At 40.8% G+C, this 24101-nt stretch overlaps 1 protein-coding gene across 1 annotated transcript in view; it reads right to left on the minus strand.

The window, feature by feature from the left end:
* The window catches only part of NDNF (neuron derived neurotrophic factor), a 41474-nt gene extending 19032 nt beyond the window's left edge, over window positions 1-22442 (minus strand). Inside the window, exon 1 of the mRNA XM_063135804.1 lies at window positions 22349-22442. The gene's annotated coding sequence lies outside the window, so the exon portion shown is untranslated. The remainder of the gene's footprint in view (window positions 1-22348) is intronic.
* Window positions 22443-24101: the final 1659 nt, after the last annotated feature.

Raw genomic sequence — 24101 nt, forward strand, 5'->3', positions numbered from 1 at the left:
TGCTTTTTAGCATGCAACACCCTTGCTGAGGGAAGTGCACTGGCTGCCTATTTGCTACTGGGCCAGGTTTAAGGTTCTAGTACTAGTGTACAAAGTCCTAAACAATTTAGGATCAGATATCTGAAAGAGCGCCTTCTCCCTTACAAACATGCTTCTTCCTATTGAATTCCTTGCCTTTAGAAATCAGGCAGGCAACAACGTTGCCTTGCTTCCAGGGGGGAATCCGCACGTCGTTCTCAGGGTGCTTCCATCCACCCCCAGTGCACCCCGAAAACGATCGTGTAACTTGCCTGTAAAAGAGCCGAGGAAAAAGCGTCCTCGCCGGCGGCGGCAGCGCCACCGCCACCCAACTCCCTCCTCGCCAACTGGGACAGAGAGCTCAGGGGAAGAAGGCGGGGTGGAGAGCTTCTTCCGCTCTCCACCCCGCCTTCTTCTGCCGAGCTCTCTGAGCCGGCTGGCAAGGAGGGAGTTGGGTGGCGGTGCCGGCAAGGACACTTCTTCCTCGGCTCTTTTACAAGCAAGTTACACGCTCGTTTTCAGGGTGCACTGGGGGCGGATGGAAGCGCCCTGAGAACGACGTGCGGATTCCTCCCAGGATCTCTTGAAAGCATTATTTCAGGAAGCTTTCCTTGAGTGACAGATTTTATCATAACTTGGTTTTATCAGAACTTAAAAATAGTTTTTATTTTAACATGGTGTTTTTTATTCTTTAGCCTACCTGCTGTGGAACAGTATTTTATTTATTCATTTATTACATTTATATACTGCCCCACAGCCGAAGCTCTCTGGGCGGTTTACAAAAATATTATAAATAAATTAAAAAAATAGACACTACAATCAATATTTTGGTGATAAATATGAAAACATTAAAATGAAGTAGCTGTGTTATAAATATTTTGTCTCACATTTTATTTACTCTCGTAGAGGTCAAGAAGTAGACAGATAATCTCATATTTTTCTGGAGTCCCCTTTAGGAGCATAAGAAGTTTACAATAGGTTGCAGATACACATCTTCAGCTTTCCTTAATGTTGTGATCTGACATTTTTCCTCCACAAAAGAAAAGAACATGAATGAATACATATGGAAAAGTTATACCAGTATGAAAAATTAACTAGATTTTGCAGGAATGTTGTATGAGCAGAAGATTAGATTCATGCCAACTCCTACTCAAGGGGTTGAATTAAGATTAGTTAAATTAGTTGTGACTAACTTGCCCCAATGCTTTCAGTGGGTACTCTAAGTATGGCTACATCAGGATCCAATTCATAGATTTCCCCTGAAAGTTACATATTGTAAAACTGAGATACATCTATTTCAATGGAACTTGCTCCCAAGGAAATGCACCGTAGATTGCAGCATCAATTAGCAACTACATTTCACATTCGTGACAGCAACAAACAAATAGCCACAAATCAGACCTAAGCTTCTGCTAGCCAAAATCCATCCTCACTAAAGAAATATTCAGAAGTGATCAGGAAAAATACTGGTTCAGCGCAAGACCAAGAAGTATGCCAGCTGTATTGACTCTGCTTGCTGGCTTACTGAGTTGTGCTACTGTTATTTCTTCTACTAGCTCAAACCACACATCTCAGATTTCCTTAATTTTTTTACCTCTTCACATCTTCCCTCATGAGGGTCTCTCAGTTACAACACAATTTCTGTAAAGCCTCAAAAGATAGCTTCTGCATTCAGCCATTCAATTCTGATGCTTTTTTTATATTTTTCAGCTATTTATTTCTAGCACAATATTTGATAGGATGCAAGCATACACCTTTAAAATGGTTTTGATTTTAAAAAAAAACCTCTGGTAAATTTTTCAAAAGGACAAGTGTTCAGTGTATCATAGCTTCTTAGTCACATCCACATTAGTTTGTTGCAACAACAGTCTACATTGGGCTGCGTCTGACGTGTTCAAAAACTGCAATTGGTACAAAAGGTAGCAGCCAAGGTTTTGGGCCCTGCTGGTTATACCTATAAGGCATTAAATGCTTGGAGGAGGCATTCAGTTGAAGTTGAATTCAAACAAGATGGAGGTCCTATGGATTAATGTTGTTTAGGGCTTTGTACGATAACAACATAACATTGTATGTGGCTCGGTAACTAACAGGCAGCCAGTGCAGTGCTTTTAATACAGGTTTTATATGAGCAGAGCTAGGTGTCGCCGAGAGCACCCTAGCTGCTGTGTTCTGCACTACCTGCAGCTTTCAAACCACACACATGGGTAGCCCCACATAGAGCGTGTTACAGTAGTCTAATTGTGAGGTTACCAGTGCATGAATGACTGTGGCACGGCTATCCCTGTCCAGAAATGGGTATTGTTGGCATTTAACTCATGAAGTTGATAGTGGGTGCTCCAGGCCACCAAGGTCACCTAAGCCTCCAGTATTAGAGCCAGGGCCAAATCCAGCCTTTTAGAATCCCTAATTTAGCACTTCGGAAGACAATGCCCCTTTCCCTTGTCTCTCTCTCCAAACATCTATTGTTTGGGGGTTTTCCCCTCATGTTAAAAAGTTGAAATGCCTCTCCTAAATCTTAGTTACCAGCAATAAGGTCATTAAGCTAAATATCTGGTATTTTTGTATTTTGGACTTGCCCACTTTCCCTTCTGGCTCTGCCTCTTTAGCCGTCAGCAAAATCCACTCCCAGAACATGATCCTTAAAGCTTCTCCAAAATGAAATTGGTCTTTGGGTTGAAAAAGGTTCTGCAACTGGTCTACTGCCTCAGGAGCAGGAATCTGGCAGATGCCATGGGATGCTCTCATAGGAACCATGAAATAGTTCTGACTGTCTTTGTACTGCAGAGCTGTCTTTGGGACTCCAGTTTGACCTAGTTCATCCAGTTAATGTATAATTTCAGTTGCTTTCTATTTTTCATTCTCTAGAACCAATCTAGCTTTTCATTCTCCTAGATACTTTGGTTTCTGAACAATTATTGTAATCATATGCTAAGAACAGAACAGGAAATAATTTATGCAATGACGTAAAAAAACAACACTTGCAGAGCCATTGATAAAACTGCAATAAGATTTATCAAAATAAAATTATCAAAAGTTTTAGACTTGCTTTGTTGCTTGTTCAGTGTTTATTTGTTCATGGTAGGGGAAAGGTTAGTCCTTTAACTAGCTAGTCTGAAAAAAAGAAGAAAAAAGAAAAGGAAGAGGGTATATAAACAGGCACATAGGTCAGAGTACCACAGATGAAGAACCAGGACAACAATCTGGAAACCTTCAAGCCTCTTGCATTAATGATGCCACTTCATATGTGAGATTTAAAGGTGACTCTTTAAAAAGAGAAGTAAAAGAAAACAATGTTTCCATGGGGCAGGGGGAGTAATTAGTTCAAAGTTCAGGATCTTCATGTTTGTGGAGCTGCTGGGGGATTTGGAGGACATATGTAGAGACTAGGAGGTGGGAAGCCTGCTTCAGTTGCTTTCCTGTTCTGCATTATTATTTCCAGATTAAGAGGGGGCTGGAATGTATGTCAAGGGAATTTTGTTTCTCCAAAGTAGAAGATAGACTTAGATGAGTTGAGGATCCAACTGCTTGCCTTTGAGAAGCATCTTGAGGCTTAGCAAAGGTTTATCAACCATCCTAAGATGAACATTACTCAAAAACAGAAAGCATTGTAAATGCAGGCATTTGTACAAACAAGATGAGAAAGAGGAGACATATTTTATTACTGTCTATGATTTTATCCAGACACCTTAAGCATGTAGATGGGATGTTTTCAGGTTTTAAATATAGTGCAATATATTATATGAATGATTCCTTGCCAAAAAGAAATTATATTTTGTCAAATAATCTAAAAAAAATATTAAAAAATGCTTCAGAAATGCAATTAAAAAGGAATATGGACAATCCGGGTTTTTTGTTATGACATGGAGTAATTACTGAGCTGAGAAATTTTGCTATTGGCTTAAATTAGGGCACCTGAAGTTAATATTAATTCAGCTTTTCCTCAGAGCTGCAGGTTACTATGGTCTTAGCTAGACCTAAGGATTATCCCAGGCAGATGGAGGGGTTGTCCCTGCCTGCTCCCGGGATCCCGTGTGTCATTTGGATGCACAGGGATGATCCCAGGACAATCCCGGGATATAGGACTGGTCTAGCCATGGCCTATGTCTCATGAGTTCAAAAGTTTTCATTGGGCTATCCATCACAACCTTTTTCTGATCATTGAGGGAAGACTGATCAAAGAGAAAGTGAGAACTAGTTGACACAGAAGTTTCTTTACAGTCTAAAAACAAAAAATTAGAATTTTCTATTGGCCTCAACATTTGTCAGAACATCCTTAACTGTCATTTTAGAATAGGCTAAGATTACGGTTCTAAACACATTTGTTCCCATGTAACTTCCACTAAAATCAATTGGGTATCGGTTGTATGATGAGTTAAAGAACAACTTGGATTCATTTTTGTGCCGAGTCAAAAGAGATGGAATGCATTTCATGAACATTTTCACCCCTTGCAAAATGAACCTACCCTTCTCTGCAACCTTCTTGCATTATAAACCTTCACCAAAGGAGGCACATGTTGGGGAAAGAGCTAAGCTAACTGTACTGACGCTTGCTTACGCAAGAATGGAAATCCAATATGCATCCCATTTCAAGTAAAGCAGTGCAAGAAAATCAACACTTCCATTTCATTTGGATGCACATTTGGTTCACTGCCATTGAGCATCATAAGTTGGGAGGAAAATCATGTTTCCCTACTGTTGCTTTGGCCTGCTGCTGCTGTCCCACAATAGTGACAAACAGCTTTATCTTTCTTTACATGGGGAAGGAAGGGGAAGCAGAAACAATCACGTGGCCCATTCAGTGGGCGTTCACATCATGCAGGAAATGGTGGCAAGCTTCACCTAAAAGAAATATGGATTTTCATCACATAAAAAAGACCAGAAGGAGCATAGACATGTGGATGGCAGACGGCACTGTCAAAAGGACCTGCAAAAAAAAAAGTGAGTGGCCAGCAATGAACGTGCGATAAACCACTCATCTGATAATGCACATTATCCCCTCCCTCCAAGCAGCAACAGACTAGAGAAGCAACAGCTGCAAACAAAGTGAAAAAATGTGCAACTTACTAGAAAGTAATTGTGTGTGTTTTTCACAACGTGTTTACAGTTGCACCTCCCAAAGTGGCATCTTTCACAATGAAAACCAAATCTCACATAGTCAGGACGGTACTGATGTATTTCCCTTACATATTTAAGTTTCCTCTCTGCATACCCTATGATTCTTTTTCTCTGATTAACTAAATCCAAACTTCATAACTGAAAATGCCTCCTACCATTTTTTGGAGTAGTCCCTTTTCTCTGGAGAGTCACACATGGTTGCTCTTTCCAATCTGTTTGTTTGCATAAACTAAATGCAGTCTAATTCCACAAAACTGAAGAGGTTTATGCCTCCCTGTCTAAGACTGAATAGAGAAACTGTTCTGTTTTCCATGGGAGGTCTCCTGGTTTCTTCTATATGGGCTTTTCTTGCATCTATTCAAACATCATATAACTCCACCTATTGGTAATTCATAAACATCACAAGTGTTACACCAAAGCAAAGCTTTCCCCAAACTGGTGCCCACTAGATGTTTTGGGCTTGAACTCCCATCAGCCCCATCCAGCAAAGGCAGTGGTGAGGAATGTAGGGAGCTGTAGTCAAAAAACCTTTGGAGGGCACCAGGTTGAGGAAGGCTGCTGTAATATATTTAAAACAGAAATAAAAATGGAATAACATACAAGTAGATGCATTTTTTAAACATAATTGCTTGAATCATAAGTGTGCTTTCTGAGAACAGTAGGGCTCCATCTGTTCATGGGAGGCTTCATATCGAGTGGAGAATCTCACTGGTGGAAGATGGGAGAAGCAATTTTTCTTCCCAACTTGCAGCTCACCCCATTATTCCTGTGGGTCCCCCAACCCTCAGGAGCACAAGGAGATGCAAGGAGAAATAGGAAAGTTGCCTCCTGCCTTCTGCCAGGAGGAGTATCCCACACATGGAATTCCCCTCATGGAAGGCTTCTGTCAGCAGCACACTCCAGATCCAGGACAGTTCATGCTCCAGCCCAAATAAACAGCCAAAGAAGGCCCACTTACACTTGCGGTTAAATAATTTGCAACTCTTTTAGTTAAAGCAAAATACGTTTTTGTTAGAATATTTATCCACATTCACAAGGGCCATCAAAATATATAAAACAGGAAGCATGACACTCCAAATACTTGCTTGTTCACATGCTAAACAGAGAAGTTAAGTAGCAGGTCCCATTGAGTTTCGTTTATGCAAAATTAGGAATTGCCCACTATTACTTCTTTCTCAGATTTTATTTCCCCAAAGTTAAGTATCAATTTTCAAAGGTTTTTTCTAGCCAAGAGGATAGATAGTTCCTCATCCAGGTAGATATTTTATTTCTCCATAACATTCTACTTTCCTCCTACATTCTACTTTCCAAAAGAGGGAAATAACACTTGCTACCCCTGAGTTCTTTTCTACTTAATTTTTGTGAACTGCCCAGACAGCTTCCACAGGAAGCAAAAATGCAAGGAATAAATAAATATTATTTCTCACTTTATTTATTTATTTATTTATTGCATTTTTATACCACCCAATAGCCGAAGCTCTCTGGGCGGTTCACAAAAATTAAAACTATGAAGAACATAATAAAACAACAAACAATCTAAAAACACAAATACAAAATACAGTATAAAAAGCACAACCAGGATAAAACCACGCAGCAGAAATTGATATAAGATTAAAATACAGGATTAAAACAGTAAAATTTAAGTGTAAGTTAAAATTAGGTGTTAAAATACTGAGAGAATAAAAAGTTCTTCAGCTGGCGACGAAAGGAGTACAGTGTAGGCGCCAGGCGGACCTCTCTGGGGAGCTCATTCCATAGCCGGGGTGCCACAGCAACTGGAGGCTGATGGAAGTCTTTTCATACTGAGTAACAAAGAGGGCCCTTTAGTCTTAGGTGTATGTCTACACGCAACGGTTTCTTTTTCAGGACCATATTAGGTCTTTAGCTTCCTCTCAGAACAATATTTGTGTCAAACTGTGTTTTAGAAGAAAGCTTTTTCTACAGAACAGAGGCATGGATATCTGCTCAAAGATGTTTTCATTTTCTGCCTTAACCCAGAAAACATCCCAAAGATGTTTAGCTTTTTTTAACCCTTCATTATCACAACTTCAGACAACTAATAGCTTGATTTGCATCAGATTTCAAAATGGGAAAGTAAATTTAAGCAGTCTGAACGTAAGCAGATCAGTATAAAATACAACTGAGCTAAGTAAGAAGCAACAGATCATCTCATCTTCATGACAACATGGGGATTTTGCAAAAACTTTGCAAAATATGGCATCCTTTAAGCTTCTATATTGGCCTAGAACCCTGTTACACTCGTTACTCATTTCGTTCAGTGAAGATGCATAATCTAACTACTGCAGTTTGTAGAAAGAGGGGAAATATCTCTAAATATGAAATGTTTAATATATATCACTGCATTTCTTTGTTCTTATTCTTTCTTTTCCCAATGTTATAAAATACAGCCAGGGAAGTAATAATGCTCTCTTAAAATCAAATATGTATGCGATCAAAAGTAGAAATACTGAATATACATACCTGAGCATAACCACAGGGTAAAGTAAGGTCCCAGGCAAACAGGGCTACTGTGGCTGTTATTCTTATTCTTATTACTAACTGAGGATGTGTCTGGGTAGAAAATATGCCTAAACTGCTCCCAATTCTCTAATATGTTAAAATTTCACACAGTGGCTCCTTTTTATTATATGTGAGAAGTGTGGTAGCCATAATCTCTGTTGCAGTGAAATTTCAAATGCTGTCAGTTTACACAGCTTGAGGAAAAGAATATTCATGTGTGATATATGGCAATGGCAGCTTAGTAGTACAAGGGGAACAGGACCTGATTTTGTGTTTGTAAGCTTGATTCTACAAGCTTGCTAGTAAGCAAAGGAAGGTGACCTAGAAACTATCCAATTCTACCACAAAGGCTCAGGATGAATTATGAAGCAGTAAAAATAATGTTGACGATTATTCTTACCTAATTTATCATTTTTTGCATTAAATATATGTATGGCAAATAATTAGATTTGGCTGAAAAAGGAAATCAGGTAAATCTGTATTAATCCTAGCAACAAAACAAGCACTGTTCAAAAGCTACTTTACTGAAGAACTAGTGAATGTACCTGACTTTGCAAGAGTTGAAAAAGCCCTTAGTTATATACAGCAAAACCTGCTTGCTCTCCTATGCACAGCCTTTGTTAGGAGAGTGTGTATATATTGACCAGGAAGTGTGGTTATGGATAGATTATGTGCACATTCTCCATGAGATATGGAGAATGAGCGCAATGGCTGGTTGTTATGCATATTAGCTGTTAGACACACATTTCCCCTATCTTGCATGTACACACACATACATTGGGTTGGATCCACAGCTAGTCATGACCAGCTACTCATGACTTAAGTCCTATTGATTTCAATGGATACTAAATGCAACTTATCTAGTCTGGATCTAACTCACTGTTCTGCATTGTGGCTGCTTTTGATATACCAAAATTGTCTGTAGACTGAAATAAATTATGATATACAGTATATGATTACTAGATTCTGTTATCTAGGACACAAAGGGTTGGCATCAAAGGTAGGCATTGTTGGCACCTGCCAAGGGCTGATATCCCAGCAGGGTCCTACTGACAAGAGCCCCCTGTCATCATTTCTCCTCTTCACCATTGCAACCTGCTTGTTCTCCTGCCTCTCACTCTGGCCCAGTCAATAGGAGCAGTAGATCCACTGCCTACTTGCTCACTGGCTCTCTACCTGCCATGTAAGTGAGTGAAAGCAATGAGGGGTAAGAGGATGAGGAGCATTAACAGTTGATGACAATGAGATAGTAGTCTCACTGAGGGTGGAGGAACATTGAGATATCTGGCCCAAGGGCCCTGGAGTTGGCACTGCATTACAATGTCAATTTGGAGAAACAAAAGTTATTATAAACACCACAGTGCCCTTTAACTATTAATTTAGCAGAATTTATTCACAGTCTGTGTGTTACAGATAAAGAAGCAAGGGTTTTAAACACCACTTACAATCTTTAGTTAGCTGAAGCACAACCAAATACGGTATGACTGGTTTTCATTCCTAGGGAGGTGGGCATAATCTAGCAAACATTTTCAAAGCTCATGTGTTTCAGCACCGAAGAAACAAAGCACACTGCCTCCAATAAATGTTAAAGCAAGAAGACTTTCTTGGTACTCACAAAATGGGACAGTGTGGTGGAGGGAGGTGGTAGAGGGAGGACATTTCACCAGCACTTTCTAAAAGGTGTCCTACTATGACCACCATCCAACTATGTGTCCAACTATGACCACCATCCAGAACCTAGTCTTATGCAAAAGATGCACTGTTGTGGAGAAAATGAATTTTTCCTGCAACTAATTCTTCAGTTGGACTAACCAGTGGAACGCCATCTAGATTTCCCTGCAACAAGCATGTAACCACTTCACAGTTCCTGTGCAAACGTGTACTCATCCTACAAGGTCCTTTTATTTTTATACATTCTTGATTACCAAACACAATTGTCCCATACTGTGCCCTACTTTGCCTGGCCTCCTCCAGATTAATAATCCCAGCCATACTTACTCATCGTAGTGCAGCTTTTTCTATGCAAACATACTTACTGCATCTGTGCTTAGAGGCATTTATCTAAGAAGTATAAAGTAGGCAAAACACTGACCTAACTCCACCTTTGTGCCTGAAAAAGGATCAAAGTGAAGCACAAGTGTCCAGATTTGTGTCAAAGCACACAATGGATAATGAGGATTAATGTGTATCTCATTAATGAGGTAGAAATTATTAAAAATTAAATTAAATTATACCGAATTGGAATTCACCCAGAGTAGAGCCTTCAGTGTGGTGACTCCCTTTCAGTGGAACTCCCTGCCTCTGGAGATTAGGCAGGTACATTGTGTTGCTTTCAGCACCTGCTGAAAACATATTTATTTCAAGAAGCCGTCCTTTTTCTAATTTTTATTAATTTTTATTGGAATTCTGTTTTTTTTAAAAAAAAATAACATGATGTTTTATTCCCTTTTAATCCTTTATTGTTCTCTGTTCTGGAATCTGTTTAGATATTGTAATTAAATTAAATAAATTGTTCCCCAAAATATGCTCAGTTTCCAGTTGACTGGGAGATAGATTGCATGATTGCTAGTGAGCCACAAGCATCAAGAAATTGTAAAAGTATTAAACCAGAAATGAGTGGCATAGTGATGGATTTTGAATTGTAGTGTTTCACATGGCAGTCCTTATAGCCTCACTCTAAGGAGAATCCATTGTCACATCCCCAGGAAAGAGAGAGGGGGGGGGCTAACTTTCCCACTGATTTCAAAGGGAACCAAGTTTAACTAACAGGCAACGCAATCCTGATTGAGGCTGGTGGTAAGCAAAAAGGAGGATCTACTACTTCATCCCCATCTTTGCCCATTCACTCTGGCCAAGCAAAAGGTGTGGATCCTTGTTTTATAACCCCCTCCCCTTGACAGCAATGAGGAAGAAATTAACTATGTCAAAATGAGGTCTGGCCTAGCTAACGAGCCTGGATCAGGCCATCTGGGAGAATTCAGCAGCTTTGGATTCACCAGATCCAAGCTCCTCCCTACCCCAGCCATGGAACATCCATTTCAGGGCTGGATACCACTGATGGGAGAACCTCTGCTGACAGTTTTCTGCTTGTCTGGGCACACCAGGGCCCTCTGTCATGACGGTACCACACTCCCAATGACACTCCTCTCTGCCAGGGGATGAAAACATGCTATCCCCCTCCAGCCATCAGTACTAGAGGAAGAGGTTAGGATGTCATTCTTCATCTGGATCAAACCTAATGATTTTTTAAAAATATTTTACAGTCATAATTATAACCCTAAAGTTAGTACAGTAACTTAATTTTACCCTTTAAGTGGTAGATATCAGGGTTTTTCCTTGGTCCCCTTCCTTATAGCTTCAACATCTAACTTCCCTCCAATTTCATATCATCCCCATTCTTAAGAATTGACTTCCTCCCTGGGCTGTTCATCAATTCTAAGAGTTAGTACTTGTCCCTGTCATGATATCCCCCTGTAGTTTGCTATAATAATAAATCATCTCATATTTCATATCGCATTCTAGTCTCCTTTAGCTTAGTTTGATTTTTACCACTACAAGAAACATGCAGTTCAGAAAACATTAAATCGATCTATCTGTGCATACAAAACATGTAGATAAAAAAAGTGATAGTAAGTCACAAGCTTAGAGATATACATAAAAATCTACTGGTGAGAGGGGAATAATTCCACCCCTTTCACTTCATTAAGACACAGCTACAGTTTATAAGTTCTCTGCACTACCAGATATGTACATTCTCCAGATACATACAAGGACTTTTCTCTTCATTTAAGGTTGCAACTCTTATCTGACTTGCCACCTGATCCTATGTCTGAATATTCAGAAATAGGTCCTACTCCATATAATTGTGCATAAAGTTGCAATCTTATGGTCAAATAAACTACACATGACATTGGTTTAAATGCAATGTAATCTGCCTTCTTTTATTTGAGAGAAAATATAGGCTCAGCCTCCTGATCTGGATTTTCTACTGAAAATTGCTCCTACCTGGCTGCTTTTTGCCCCATCCTCAGTGCTGGCACCTTTAATAGCCAGGCAGGGAGAAATGTTCAACATCAAACCAGCATGAGCCCCCAATCTAGACCAAGAGACACATTCCAGCTTTTATTTATATGTTTATTAAAATTATATACTGCCCCATAGCCGAAGCTCCATTTTCTCCAGAATAAAGGCAGTCATCTTAAGCATGTATGTTTCAATCTGTGACTAATGTCACCATTAAATTCAACTGCACTTAAGTAGACTGACAAAGGTTGCTTCCAGGTGGAGGTTTCCTAGCTGTGTCAATCAAAAGACATTGTGCAGCTTTTCCATCTTTTCCTCCTTAATAGATCTTATGGGTTAAGAAAAAAGATGGATGAAGGTGTGGGAAAACAAGGGGGCACTACAAATGGAGGACAATGGGCCACTCTGCACATAAAAGGGGCATTTGGCAGTCAATCATAGGTTAATTAATTAACCTATGATTTCTGGGTCCGCACACTGCATGGGAGCCACTTCCAGTTTCTGTAAACAACCTTGGAATGTCCCATAAGTTGTAGTGTGACATCTGAACCCAGACACTTTGGGTTTATTAGTGGGTTAAACAACCCAACACTAAACCTAAGAACAAATCATGGGTTAACTCTGGTGTGCTTAAACCGCAAACAATCCAAAGTGTCTGGGTTTAGACATTACGCTAACAACTTCTGAATGATCTGATCAAAGGTTGTTGTTTAAAAGCTTAAGTATTGGGCATGTGCACAACACACGTTGTTTAAAACATGGATTGTCATTGCATGTGAACCAGGTCATAGATGTCTGAATGCTCCCCATAAAATCTATTGAATAAGCAAGGATGACTGCACAATTAAAATATGTTAAAGATTGTTTGTTTATTTCCTGTATCTAAGTATAACTTCTACAATATAACCTCATTATTCTCACTTGCTCCACTCTTTGTGAAAATAAAAAAGCTTTTATTTTACTTTTATTTCAGTCTTATTTGTCTATGCATCTATAGTCCTTCTTATGATTGTGAAATTAAAGATAACAGATGAATCAAATACAAAGATATGTTTTTCAAAAGGCAATCCAAAAATAGCTTTATAACTGTATGGCTTTCTGTTAAAACATTATTTTTCTATTATATTACCTCCTGTATAAAAACCAAGTGCCAGAGCTACAAAAAAATGAAGGGAAAGGGGGGGGGGGACTGACAAGAGAGTGTGATGCTAAATATAAATGTGAAAATGAATGCATTAACTAGTAGACCTACCTTAAAAAATAAACAAAAAACTGAGGAATGGCATTATAAATACCTGCTTAGTAATCAAATTAAATTCAACTTTCACCAAAGTGGCACGATTTAAAAAGGAAACTGAAAATAGCCCCTTGAAAATGGTGATACAATGTTTTTTATGCTTTGAAATGACTGCAAAAGTTAATGGCTTTAAATGAATGCACAGTCAAACAAGGCATGCTTTCCCCCTAAAAAGCTCTACTGTAACAGAAGCTAGGACCCAGATGTTCTGTGGTTAAAGCTGTCGCTTTGTTGCATGAAAGCACCACAAAAGTGAAACATAGCTCTGGCGTTCCTTCATCTAAACTTAAGTTAGATTTTTGCCTTGTTTTCGTAGCATTTTTTTAAGTTGACAGGCTAAGCCCAAAAGTTTGTCTTTCATATCATCATGAGGTGTATCCTTTTACAAAATGAGATTTCTGATGATGTGTTTATTCACTATTCTTCAGATATATTTGACATATTAAAAGGGGAGATGGTAGACTTAGACTTTCAAGCATGTTTTGCAAATCAGCAGTCCAATGCCTTTCATATTCAAGGAGCTTTTGTGTCCAGGATCGACATTTTTTTTCCACAAGGATCATGGGTAATTAAACTTTTTGCTGTACACAGTGTGGCAACATGTCAGGTTATATTTTTAAGACAAGATCTATATTTATGTATTTATTTATTACATTTTTATACCGCCCAATAGCCGAAGCTCTCTGGGCAGTTCACAAAAATTAAAATCATGAAGAGCATAAAAACAACCAACAATCTAAAAACATCTGAAATGTAGATTGACAAATTTGCATCGGTCTATGAACGGTTTTCCAAATTACCTTCAAGTTGCTTAACAAATAAATGAATTCACATTTACATGTAAATCTCCCCCTTTGACGTTAATGTGTTTGCATTTCCAACCATCAGACCCCAAATTTACTGTTATTGTACATAGTTTGGAACTTATTTTAATACTGCAAAGTTATGTTTTAATTTTGCACAATCTGTTTTCCTAAATTATAACATAGGCCATAGCTAGACCCAAGGTTTATCCCTGGATCATCTAGGGGTCAAACCTGTTCATCTAGGTGACACACAGGGGATCCAGTGCTCAGGCAGGGGCGAACCGTGGATGATCCCAGGATAAACCTTAGGTCTAGCTGTGGTCATAGTTTCAAATATAGGGATGGAGATGTAGCTGCAAAACATGGGGGATTTTTTTCAAAATAGGACAGCTACAATTTATCCAAGCTATTCTGAAATATGATCTGACAGCACATGGGGCTAACTATATTATGCACTAACATATGAAAGACACCAAATATCATTTTTTTTAAAAAATAATAATTAAAACAATAAGCTGGGGGGAGGCATTTAGAGAAAAGAAGCAGTATGGATGAGAGTGTTTAAACTGTTTTGCTGCCTGCAATTTCTCAGCTTCAAATAGCCCATCCCCCGTGGAGTTAATTTTTCTCCCAGGGACTTCAAAATGTTGTTTGTTTGGTGGGGCAATTTGGAGAGTCTTTACATTAGGGGGAAATCATGCTGCCTCACTGGGGCTCCTTGTTTGTGTGATTGTGATAGGCTCCATTACACAGCCAGACAGGGGTGAACCATGTGGTTTGAATTGCCAACCACATGGATTGTAATTGAAAACTTCCCCTCCTTTTGGTGCTTATAGCCTTGAATGGGATATCACCCTCTTGTGGGTGCTTTGTAGCACAAGTTTGGCTGCACATGTTAGGAAATCCTGCAATATTTCAGAAGGATCAGGATGTTCATGTGTGTGTGTTTTTAGAATGGGATAACTGGGGGAAGGTGCAAGATATGTGCATGAGGTTGATGACAGCACCTAAAGGACCTGTAAACTTCAGTGAGTGGCCAATCACAAACATGCCATATGTCGCTGGTGTAGAGATGCTCTTGGAGATGGGCTAACAGCAGGTTAGCCCCTCCCATCTCCCCCAAAATAAAAAGTGTCAGGTCTCTCTTCCACATATTAGCATGTGACATATAGTTATTCCCTTTCGCACAAGAATATTGAAAGTTTCTTTTTAATCACCTTAATTTTCAATGACAGCCATAACACATTTTTATATACAGTACTGATGTTTAAAATGACCCAAAAACCCACTACACCTTCCTGGCTACTTTACTTCACACAACCATGCCTAACAGTCTGAGGTCTACCATCACCTGCAGAAGCATATGCTTCCAGGCGAGGCCTTTATTGTCCACTTGTCCTGCCTCGTTGATGGAATTTTACCAGGGATGGGGCAGAAGAAGTCCTAAATATGTAATGCTCCTATGTTTACCACTGCTTCTTCCATCCATTTTTTAAAAATAAAACAACAACAAAAACGAGAAAGAAAAGATGAAATAGCTGCAAAATGCCTTTTGATTGGTAGCACTAGGAGCTCTCCATTTGGAAGCACCCTTAATGAGCATACCAGCAGTACACAGACATATTTGCCAGTAATTCCACTGCTGTAGCAGCATTTTTGAAGACATTGACATCACAGAAATTGCATGCTGGGTGTATTAATGTATTATGCATGCAAACAATACTTTTCTCCAAGCAATGGCATGAACAAGTACATTCAGAAATGGGGAAAAACAGCCAAGAAAATGCTTGTAAATTTGCTTTAAGTGATGGATAACCAAATTCACAATGCAGTTGAGTCAATGCATTAGAATTTAACCCCAATTTAATCGCACTCAGAATCAATAGGATTTTCAATAGCTTAAATCCAATTGCGCTATTTTAACTGTATCCCATATGGGATATTAATTTCTGAATCCCAGTTGCTGGAGAAAACAAGCAGGAAGATGCTCTAATTGTGCTCATGTCCTGCTTGTGGGCTTCTCATAAGCCTCTGGTTGACCACTGCTTGAACACAATCCTCAACTAGATAGACTTTTGGTCTGAACCCAGAAGGGTTCTTCTTACATTCTTAATTGGTATAGGTACCAATAACTTTATCTTAAGTCTGTCTGCTGCACCAACATTTACTTGCTTAGGGGATGAAGAATAACAGCACTGTGCCAGTACATCACAAACCAGGATATTATGCCAGATGTTAATGGATTGGCAGGCAAATAAACCTGGGATAAAGCTTGGGATTGATATATAAGACACTTATCCTCATAAAAGCAACTAGAACTGGGGCTATGTCTGTATTACAAACTTTTAATGTTCATTGATTGCATGTAAATCACCACATTGATAAATACCAGACTTCCAACTCCGTACGTTGGTATGTGTAAATATGGTTTGCTTGTTGATTCTTGTTGATTGTGGGGTTTTTAAAAAGCTATTGAAAGTTCTGCATTTCCACAATCACAACAGTGTCAAGAAACAGTATTAGATAGATTATAAATTTGTCCAAGTGTATGTCTGAAATGAACAAGGAAGAGAAAATCTGGCAGCCATGGAAAAGCTTCATTTGCCTTAGTAGGGCAAGAGAAGGCATATATTTGCTTTCAGCTCTACCAATAAATCCATACTTCTGGATCTAAAACCATATTTTGTCTGCATATATTATGTTTTTCTGTAAATGTAAGTCAGATAATTGAATTCCCCTTCAATTTGGGACATCTTCTAACTATAGGGACATAGTAAGCTGCCTTATACCAAGTCTATCTAGCTCAGTTTTGTTTACAGGGACTGGCAGTGGCTGTCCAGGGGCTCATTGATGGTGCTATATAAATAAATAATAATAATAAATAATCATCCACCAGCCCTACCTAGAGATGCCATGGTGGGAACTGGGACCAATTGCATGCAAAACGTGTGATCTATCACTGAGCTACAACCAATACCAGGAAAAAACAAGCACAGGAGGGCAGAAATACTTAAAAGACTTGCTTGTTGCTTTTTGGATTACTGTATTTTTCTGATTCATGTTTTTAAAACACATCTATGGATGAAACTGGGTTAAAAGATGACTGCCTATATAACTAATACGAGAATAGTCCAATGTGCATCTGAATCAAATGTACAGTAGATGAATGTCAAAACTGTGTCTCAGACTCATATTTGACTCATAGGGAATATAAATATGGAAAGCAACTCTGAGTGTGTTTAGAACTGGTGGGACAAAGTTATGTCAAATATAATAATGCAGAAGTTCAGGTTATACAAAAGAGGGCACTTTGTTCAACAATATGTTCTATGAGTGACCATAACATATGTAACATAGCACCTAGTGCTATGAAATGCTACTGCTGTGTTGCCACATAGCTTTAAAACAGAGTTGTTGTTGTTGTTATTATTATTATTATTATTATTATTATTATTATTTATTTAGCACCATCAGTGTACATGGTGCTGTACAGAGTAAAACAATAAAATAGCAAAACCCTGCAGCATAGGCTTACATTCTTTTAAAAGCATACAAACACAAGCGATCAAACATCTGCCTAACATGCATGTGACAAATTCAAACCCTTAAATTAGAAAAATATGTTAGATTATGTTGCATGCTTTACTAAGTGTATTTTTACCCCAAACCAGTGATGAGAACACTGCACTCATCATGTTCTTCACAGAAACCTGACATACTTATAGATGATGCCAAATATTTTCTCATATACATTTGGAGTTTGTTCATGGTGAGAAATTGTTATCATTTGTAACGTCAGCATGTTTGAACTAAGGAAAAATTGCTACGCTTCACTCTTTTAAAAGCAACAGAACACATCAGAACAAGGATTTGTGAATATTTCTTGTTCCCAAATTCCTGCTTATTTTTAAAGAAAGACGCAAAGCAGAAAAGAGTAGCACCACATGCCAATATTCAACCACTTAATTTGCTTCACATTCACAAAAATTCTAGTGAGTTCTAGATCTATAAATTAGCCTTCAGTTTATCATGTATATTTCTGTTCTCATCTATCTTAAACAGAACTCACCCACCAACCCAAAAAAAGATTAGCCCTGGTGAGTAATCTGCCACTCTTCCCTACACTCAAAATTGCATATCTCTTACTCTTGACACATTGTTTTAAAAAAAAATGTTTCTTGATACAAGAGCTGTCTGGTAAATCAATGATATACAGAGCTATGAGATTTCTCCCAGTATATGTAAGGAATGGTAGTAACTATAAATGGTGGAGTTCAATAGACTATTATAAGATAAATTTGGAAAATATTCCTCTGGAAATGAGGGGGAAAGTGTAGGTGTAAAAAATGAAAACAGTTCATCACAATGTTTCATCCACACAATCTGTTCAGAAAAGTTTATATGAGATGAATTTAGGATCCCTTACAGATCCAGCTCACATGAATATCTTGTATGCTGTCCACATTCAGCTAGGTATTGGAATGCATCTGCAAAACCTGGCTGGGGATTATGGAAGCCATAGTCTAACACATATGAGGGGCTCAGATTGGGGAAGACAACTCTTCAGTATCCATTGCCAAATCTATTCTCTAAATGTAAAATGTTATATAAGATATGGTTAGAAGCATACTTATTCTATATTATATAGCATCCATTATTGTCACTAAGAACATTATTCTGAAGTACTGTTGTTTTTAATGAAGGATAAAAATCAGATAAACTAGTCCTATACACGTTTATTCAGAAGTATGTCTACTGTGTTCATAGGATTACATCCTAAAGCCTGTGCAGATTTACCTGGGAATAAGCCCCACTGAGAACAGTGTCGATTTACTAAGTAGACAAGCACAGGATTGGGCTACAAGTATAGAGATGTATGTAGAAAAAAATCTATGTCTATCAGCTTTCTACAGGACATTTGGGTGCAGGTTCTCTACCAAATTAAAACAGTGAAAATCTGGAACAACTCAGGTGGTACAGAGTTGGGCTTGTACAGTAGGGATCCCCTGATTGGGACTTGATCCCATTTTAATATCACAAGCACTTTGCCTGGTACTGACTCACAAATAAATATGTTCTATTCCACATTTGGACTTCTTGGCTTTTTGCAGAGCAATCTGCATCCTGGCAGAGCACTGTAAACAAGTCATATGAGATCTGTGTTTTTGCAGGATCGTTTCAAATGACCTTCTCATTGTAAACATATACTTTAGTGGAAATTGCCACATGCACATATATACTTTACTTTTAAAAAAACTATATTATGGGATAGCAAGAGGACTGAGACACCAAGAAGAGAATCATCTGGTCTTTACACTCCATAGTTAACCCCCCTTTCCTAGGGTGACCCACCACAGTTGTTTCAAAAGGCAGCATTCTCTCTCTGTGGCATTGGCAAGGATACTGCATTTATCTATAACAATAAGCTAACCAGCTTGAGGAAGGCATGATACTTTCCCACACGAGTGTTAAATAGGTCCAGAACAAATAAACTTGTGGTGAGCGCTTTTTTTTTAGAGCAGGGATAACCTTCAATTATATACTCTTTGAGAGATAAAAAGCTGTATCTGCAAGTGATTAAGAGATACTTTATAGTCACAGTTTCAACTCTGTTGGAATAAATGTGTAATACAAGCCACACATATTTCATATTCATTCCATCCAGTAACGTCTTTCTAGTTCCTTTGCTCTAATTGCTATGAATTAAAACAGGGCAACCACCTAACTCAATCGCTAGGCTAATCCACTGAATGTCCCAAAAAGTGCAGTAGTGAAAACCATTTTTTAAAAATTCTGGAAAAACACATTTGTTTCTGTAGAATGTTTCGTCGTTGTTTTCATGACTAATTTTAGCAACTTAGGTAGAGTTAAAAAGTTACTTTCTATAACACACAAGAGTAATACAGCATTAATTGCAAGCAGCTTCTAAAAATGAAACTTATTCCATTTACACACACACACACACACACACACACATTTATTTTTAAACAATATAAAAAGTTATACTGGGTAAAATCCAGCATAAGCCCTACTTAGACAAGATACATTAAAACAAATGGAATTTAAGCTAGTCGTGACTACTTTGAGCAGACCCATTGTCATGAATGGAACTTAAGTTAGTCATGACTAACTTAAGTTCCATTCATTTCCATGGGTCTACTCTAAGTAGGACTTAGGTTGGATTTTACCCATTAACTTTTTAGAAAACACAAACTCAGCAACTGTCATTGAAAGTGGGAAAAGAAACCAAAGTAATGAAAAGAATGCAAACATTTAAATCTCTGCAAATATCCTGGCATCATTTTAACAAATTTTGCTTTGGTCAGACTGTAATGGTGATGTGGGGAGAGGCAAATGCCAGACTCCCCTATCATGTCAGTGGTTACTCTGAAGACTTTTTGTTTGTTTGTTTGTTTGTTTGTTTGTTTGGAGGAGAATACAGGGTCACATACTGGTAGTAGAAGGAAGGAAGAGAAGAAGCTATGTTTAAAGAACAGGCTGGCTCTTGGCTACTTCCCTACTTCTTCCTTTTCCTTCCTTCCTTTATCTGTTCCGCAATCCCATCTTCCACAATTCCAGGAAATATTTTATTGTTCTGTTTTTATGGACAGGTAAAGTACTCGAAGTTCCTTCTTAGAAGTAATGGGAAGATCCGCTAAAGTGGGGGTGGGGTGGGTGAGAGGGAGGGAGGGAGAGAGGGAGGCACACACACACACAGAGAGAGAGAGAGAGAGAGAGAGAGAGAGAGAGAGAGAGAACCTAATAAGCAAACCACCCAGCCACCAAAAACTGGAGCGTTCTGAAAACTCATCGCGGGTGGCTAAATGCTACCACTGATGCGGATCCGCTCGCCAGTGAAACTTTGCATTCAAGGAAACGGCCGGAGGAGGGAAGAGGAGGCGACGGGAAGAAAGGAAACCTTGTAAGCAAATCTGTAAAGTTGCGCCTCATTGAAAGCGCTATCTCTTTCCCCCCACTCCACCCCCGCCCACGCCTCGGGCTCAGAAAAAGTTGAACTCGGGTTGATCCCTCTCCCCCCACCCTCCAGTAGCACAAAGAAATAATACACGTCCCAAAGTGAAGGAGATAAAGAGAAGATCAGACGCAGACAGGCAGGAGATTTGTCTCATCGGAAGGCTACGAGCAGAGTACAGAAGACAGACAAATAGGTGTTCATCAGGCATCCTGCTCTTAGAGGAACCAAGGGCAAATTTCCCACTGAGTTTAACAGGGCAACATTATTTTAGACGCTCGAGTTTGATCCAGATTCATTGAGGGGAGTGAGGGAGGATAAGAAATAAACGACCTACTTTACCAAGTTTAGCCCCGTCCTCTCCACGTATAAAATCACACCTTTACACACCGTGTTAATTAATCCAGAATAATGAACACACACACACACACACACTCTACCTGTCTTGCAGCTATTAATTTGAATCGGAGCCTTCAGTGTAACCACCATAAGCACGCGCAGTAATGGGGAGGGGGTCGACAGCGGGATTTAAAAGGTGCTAAGAGGTAACTAATCCGCTTTAACTGATCTCATAGGTCACTAAATAAATAAAGCAGACTCGACGAGAATGGGTCGATCCTATCAGCCTCCTGCGTCTCGGGCACCCCTTCCCACCACCCACCGTACTCAAGAAGATTTTCTCCACTTCCGTCGGAACGGATACTCGTCCAGGATGCCCTTGTTTCGAGTCAGATCCTGGGCAGCCCGGCTGCACAAACACCCAAAGCGGCCGTTTGAGGCAGAAAGATTTCCCGGATTGGGGTGGGGGTGTTGAGAGAGCTCCAAGATCTCTTGCCATATTTGCAGAAGATGCTTCTGGATCGCAGCAAGTCTCGGCTTGCGTGCACCCACCTCGCCAAAAATCCTGGAGCGCACAGCTCGGATTGAAAGAAAGACGAAAAAGAAGGAAGAAAGAGATCTTGGGGCACTATGAATTTCTTTCTGTCTGTCTTTCTTCCTGTCCAAGCTGTGTGCCTCAGAATCTTGGTAGAAAGATCCTGGGGCGCATAGCTCGGATTGAAAGAAAGAGATCCTGGAGCGCCGGTAGAAAGATCCTGGGGTGCACAACTCGAATTGTACCGGCAGCCTAGCGGTGGAGGGTGGGCAAGCATTGGTGCTGTCCTGGCAAGGCTTTGGGACAGGAGTCAAGGGTCCCCGTCAGCAGAATGGGCAGGACGGCCCCCAACGGCAGCCGGGCTAGCTGACCCCATTTCGCAGTCATACCATCGTCTAAAGAGCGCCCCCTTCCCCTAGAGCAGAGTGTGGCACGCGCTGCCAAGCCTGGTCCGTCCCAATCAGCGTCCTCCTCTCCCCGGCTCCGACGTCCACCTCCATCTGCCCGGGCCCAAACTTGCTCTGCGCCCGCGTGGGCTGCTCCTGCTCGAGCGCGCCAGCCGGGTGGCAAGAAACAAGCCCAGCGGCGCAGGACGCTCTTCCGCCCTCTGTCTCCTGCCCCAGCCCCGCCGCGCCTGGACACCGGCTGGCAGGCAGCTCTCCCCTGAAAGCCGCGCGCAAACAGCTTCCGCCCCGCCGGCACTCTCGGAGCATTGCGCTTACCTGAACGGCCCGGGCCGCCTTGATTGGGCCGCGCCGACTCTGTCTTAAGTTCCTCGCGCGGAGATGCGGGAGGCGAGGGAGAGCGCGCGCGACGGCGCTGGCTCTGACGAGGACTCTTGGTTCCCCAGCGAGCGAGAGAGAGAGAAACTTCCTTCGAAGTCGCAGCCCCCACGGCCACGCGAGTGGCGCTTGGCAGCCGCCGCGTAGGGCGCTTTGGTCTCGTCCTTTCAGCGGAGGGAAGGATGGCAAGCAAAGCCCAGGCAGGTCCTTCCCATTCTTCAGGAGTCCCTTCTCCTCCGAAAGCGAGGAAACCTCTCAAGAGGGTAGAAGAGTGTCTAAACTGGCTGAGGGCTGGCAAAGGGTGAGGGAGGGCGGCGAGGGTCCCTTAGCAGCTCCCACAGTGGTGCCGAGCCTGCGAGTGGGGGGGGGGGGCTCTTCGATGTATTTCACTTTATTTAAACCCGAAAAGCGCCACGAGCTGAGGGAAAGCGTCGGTGCGCGCTTCGCTCGCTGCCTGCCTGCCTGGCCGGCTGACTTGGGAGTGTGTTGTTGCTCGCGCTGAATGTCACTTGAGTGCAGCCGGGAAGAGCCGCTCCCCACACACGCACTCACGCACCCCGCCCGCTACTTTCCCTCCCTGGCCCTGCTGCTGCCACACGCTCTCGCACACACTGCGCGCGCGGGGCGAGCGAGCACCAACCAGGCGCCTGGGCAACGCCAGGCGAACGCCTATCACAGCCGCCCCCACCTCCCACTCCTCAAGTCCTGTCAGCTGTCCCGAAGGGAGCGCAGCCCACCCCTCGCGCGCCCCTAGGCGGCCTGGTCCACGGTCGGAGCAGGCAGAGCCTTCCTCAGGCTGTGCAGCGGGATGGATTCCTTTTACCTCGTTGTTGTTGTTGTTGTTGTTAGCTCATCTGGTGCCAGGGCTTAACCTGCTTCAGTGGGAGGGTTGGATTCTGGCAATTGAAGTCACAAGCCAGTGTATTCGTGAGACACACCGCCACAACCACTCTCCCCACACCAGTCTCCCAGGGCAGACCTGGCTGCCTTAAGACTGAGATATGTATGCATGAAAACCGGAACTGACCCAAGCAAAATGGTTTCTACTTATTTTCCCCAAATACTGTAAGGTATCATCCGAGTTTGGATCTAGTGATATCACAGCAAGTCTGTTGAAAGCTGTCCTTGGGGTTCTTATGTGTGGGAAGGCACAGAATTCATGTGTTTGTGACAAACCTATTTGCCACCCCAGAAGCCTGTGTGACCTTTTGCATGCCACCAAAACTTATGTAAAGTGGAATGAACACGAAACACAAAGTTGTGGCCCGTGCTTAATTATTTATTGCATTGCCAATAGCCAAAGCTCTCTGGACGGTTCTCATCACATCCAGTTTTCACAGCGAGTACATTTTCAGACCAAACAGAAAAAAGACAATAATCTGCCTGGCTCACCAGGGATTACAATGGTTTTGTGAACTGGTCTGCAAACTGCCAGTTTGATGTAATGTCAACATCAAAGCATTTTTTCCGTATTCCCCTCCTTCCCAGGCATCCAATTTAGTAAGGAATTTTGTTTTATAAATGGACTGATACATTACACTCACACAACTAATTTATACTTCACCATATTGGAAAACATTTGCTTTCAAACATTTATGAAAATGCAAATTCTTGAGATCAAGCATTTCCATGATGGCTCTATCACACTAAAATGGTATGAAAGGGGTGAAATCACCTTGCAGTAAATTCAGGA

This window comes from Elgaria multicarinata, chromosome 10, assembly GCF_023053635.1.
Source record: "Elgaria multicarinata webbii isolate HBS135686 ecotype San Diego chromosome 10, rElgMul1.1.pri, whole genome shotgun sequence".
NCBI lineage: Eukaryota > Metazoa > Chordata > Lepidosauria > Squamata > Anguidae > Elgaria > Elgaria multicarinata.